We start from the raw sequence: 4,576 nt of genomic DNA on the forward strand, positions 1-4,576 counted from the left end.
TAAATATTACTCATATACTTTATAATTTAGTTTACCTTAGGTATAGGATACACATGTTTTAAATGAAGTCCCTGAAATAAATTTTTATGTGAACATCTGGTAAGATGATCATTTTTAGTTAAAAATGGCAATAAAACATATTGATATACAGATTTTGTAACAGACTTTAAATTTCAAAACGAATAAATAAATATTCTTAATTTTATGATTCATTTTTAATAACGTGAGTGACAATAAAAGAATTCCTGATTCCCGTACCTCGATACGAATGACGTAATATGTGCAAAGGTCATTCACATAAAATTCATTGTTGGCTATATCTTCTGTACTTTACGCCGCATTTGAGAACAGCAACACAATTTATTTACGAAATTGCCACTCCATTACGATGCGGCGCATTTAATTTTCATTCTTGTAGCTTGAGAAAGTCTAATGTAAGCGAGTTAACTCACGAAATTAACAAGAAACAAATGAATGGATTTGATTTATGTAAACCAAGTTCAAAACTTGCTAAACCTACAAATAATATTAAATAATAAGCACACTGTATATTATGTTTTTGTACGCTTTTTGTAGGAACAAATCGGAAATCAATGAAACGGATAAGTAATTTATACAATATATACTCGCGACACAAACAATGATATCGCTTTTATTAGCTTCACTATATTAAACTTTGTATTCTTATCAAGGAGGATATTGCAATAATTTCATACTATTTATGTTATTTGGTATGTTTTTAGATGACGCTTAGGTGTATGGTGCATGCTTTGCGTAGCGGGGCTCTGGTCATAATAGTATCGTTTCTAAATTCAATGTACGTTTTGGTTTAATTACTGTAAGTACAATTACTGTAAGTGTAATTCTGTTTAAATTAATAAATATGTGTGGCATGAGAAGAGCGCGACGCTAATAAGCTATGAGGGTGCTTTTCCACCAATAATGTGCGAGGATGTGTAGCGAGGAAAGTGTATTAAATAACCAATCATATCGCTTTATCGCTTTATTTAGTTTAAAGTTAGAAGCGTGTTTCAAGCACTACTATTAGTTATTTACAAACACATTCCTCGCTACACATCCTCGCACATTTTTGGTGGAAAAGCACCATATAGCGCTATTACGCGGCGCTAAGTACGCCTTCTGTCTGCCAAAGCCTTAGAAGGCAATTTGACGTAATATGTGATATGTTTTATTATTCGAAGTGTTTCATATGAATTTTGATATCCCCTTATATATACGAATAAGGAAAAGGGTAATAATTTTGTATCCATTAAAAGATATATTATGCGATATTAATAGGACTTTCAGGAATGTTATATTTTTCCTTAATATGCTATGCACAATGTTGTGTTGTACACTGTGCTTCATCACAATTTTTAAGATTTAAGACCGACTGGAAGTATCCTTTAGGTTTTGATTTCCTTGCGAGTTTCGAAACATGCGGATTTTATTTCTTTGATTGCATTAACATGGAAGCTTGAATTTTTACAGCCTATAGCTAAATGTATTATAGACCTAATTACTTGATTGTATTGATTTGATTTTTTCACAGTTATAAAGCCCAGTAGACCTGATTATTTGTTTCTAATTGTAGTTGGATACCTCTTCGCGTTCCTGAAAAAAAGGCCTTGACAGACACACACGGAAAACAAAGTAATCCTGTATGGTTTACTTTTTTTCCTTCTGTATGGTTAGAGGCTAGAGTATTTCTAAATTCTTGTATCACTACATAGTATAAAACAAAGTCGCTTTCTCTGTCCCTATGTCCCTATGTCCCTTTGTATGCTTAAATCTTTAAAACTACGCAACGGATTTTGATGCGGTTTTTTTTAATAGATAGAGTGATTCAAGAGGCAGGTTTTAGTATATAATTTATTAGGTTTTAGACAAAGCGGGCGAAGCCGCGGGCGGTAAGCTAGTAAAAGATAATTTATTGTTAATTTCTCGTAAAAATATTTGCTCTTAGAAATAAAAATATCATGTTTCTTATTGTAGCATCAACATCATCTAAACATAAAGAACTCTTCTGGTTTATTGGTCTATTTTATAAATACATTTAAAGTTTAAAATGAAACTCTCGTTCTGGATATACATTAATAATTTATTTTCTTCTGAAAATATTGGTAATAATAATTAAAAGTAAAACAAATAAAAAAGACAAAATAATAATTGAATTTTGTAAATTGAAGTCTTGCACCGCAAACATGTTTAAGGACGCTGTCACATACATAATATCTGCGTTACTCAAATTTAGGTATCAACGTCGAAACGTGGTGCGCGGGAACATCACGCTCACGTAAACATAGCACATTCCATTTTATATACCATCTTCATACTTGATATTATTTTATTTTTTTATTGAAATTGAAATTGATTCTAGAAGATTACTGGGAACTTTAAAAATTCATTTTGTTATTTTTATTAGTAGGTACGATCCTGATAAGTATGTTAGTGTATTCAACCAACTTAAAAAAGTGTGACTATTTTACAACAATTTGAATAATAATCAATTAATGAATTGTATTATTGTATACAATATCGAAGCTTATTAAGAAATGTATAAAATACTTTTTTATGAATTATTAATTATTATCATACATCATAATATTATTATGTTACCGGCAATATTATATTAAACCCTTCTAAGTAAATGTATGTTATTCCGAGAAACGGTCGGAATGAAATTATAATCGTCACATTACCTATGATATCTTTAAATCTGAACTTTTCCTAAGTAGCAAATGTGGGTGGTTTTTGGGGCAGCGATTAACCAATATGAGGTCAAAACTAAAATCCAAGATGGCGCCGACGAAAATTTGAAATGATTTCGTCATGGGTGTCATTTTCAAAGAGTTCGAGTAGCTATTAATCAATATGAGGTCAAATCTAAAATCCAAAATGGCGCCGACGAAAATTTGACATCATTTCGTCACGGGTGTCATTTTCATGGTTTTTGGGGTAGCTATTAACCAATATGAGGTCAAAATCTAAATCCAAGATGGCGCTGACGAAAATTTGACATCTTTTCGTGATGGGTGTCTTTTTCATGGTTTTTGGGGTAGCTATTTACCAATATGAGGTCAAAACTAAAATCCAAGATGGTTTCGACGAAAATTTTACATCTTTACGGCATGAGTGTCTTTTTCAAGGTTTTTGAGACAGCTATTTACAAATCCCCAATGTTACCGTCGATAATTTGGTATATTTTTCTTACTCCTTTAAAGTAAACTTAAATAAAATAAAATAACAAAAACGTTTACAACTACAGTTTTGTAGACAGTCTTAAAAAAACAATTTTAAAGAACATTGAAATGCATATTTAGAAATGTAATATATATAAAACGTAACTCTGTGGCAATCATGTTAATATTCTGACAAATATATTCGCTAAACTTTTTTTAAAATAAAGTTCATCTAAAACATTAAAACGAAGAGAATAAAATAATAAAGAGCGTGTGTGCCGAGATAACGTGTCAGAAGTGAAAGTTCTTTGTCGAGATTTATAGATACCAAAATCACCGCCTTGCTCCATAACGTGACAGTATTACCATGACGCGATCTTGAAATTTTACTCTCAATGCGTCTAAAGAAGTTTCACTTCAAAAGGCTTATCTGTGTACAGTTCCACAGAATTTGAATTCTGCTCGAAAAATATGTAAACGGTTGTAAGAAAAATATACCAAATTATCGACGGTTACATTGGGGATTGGTTTAATAATAGCTGTCTCAGAAACCTTGAAAATGACGCCCATGCCGAAAAGATATAAAATTTTCGTCAGCACCATCTTGGATTTTAGTTTTGACCTCATATTGGTTAAAAGCTACACCAAAAACCATGAAAATGACACCCATGACGAAAAGATGTAAAATTTTCGTCGGCGCCATCTTGGATTATAGTTTTGACCTCATATTCGCTAATAGCTACCCCAAAAACCATGAAAATGACACCCATGACGAAAAGATGTAAAATTTTCGTCGGCGCCATCTTGGATTATAGTTTTGACCTCATATTCGTTAATAGTTACCCCAAAAAACATGAAAATGACACCCGTGACGAAAAGATGTAAAATTTTCGTCCGCGCCATCCTGGATTTTAGTTTTGACCTCATATTCGCTAATAGCTACCCCAAAAACCATGAAAATGACACCCATGACGAAAAGATGTAAAATTTTCGTCCGCGCCATCTTGGATTATAGTTTTGACCTCATATTCGCTAATAGCTACCCCAAAAACCATGAAAATGACACCCATCACGAAAATAAGTCAAATTTTTCGTCGGCGCCATCTTGGATTTTAGTTTTGACCTCATATTGGTTAATAGCTACACCAAAAACCATGAAAATGACATCCATGACGAAAAGATGTAAAATTTTCGTCGGCGCCATCTTGGATTATAGTTTTGACCTCATATTCGTTAATAGCTACCCCAAAAACCATGAAAATGACACCCATCACGAAAAAAAGTCAAATTTTCGTCGGCGCCATCTTGGATTGTTGTTTCATAAAAATAATATTTGTCATACTCATACAGATCAACCAACATCATAATAGTCTTCCTAGGTACTAGTACTTCAA

This window comes from Colias eurytheme, chromosome 21, assembly GCF_061535395.1.
Source record: "Colias eurytheme isolate Ceu_HAF_F1 chromosome 21, ilColEury1 Martin Lab GWU primary, whole genome shotgun sequence".
Lineage (NCBI taxonomy): Eukaryota > Metazoa > Arthropoda > Insecta > Lepidoptera > Pieridae > Colias > Colias eurytheme.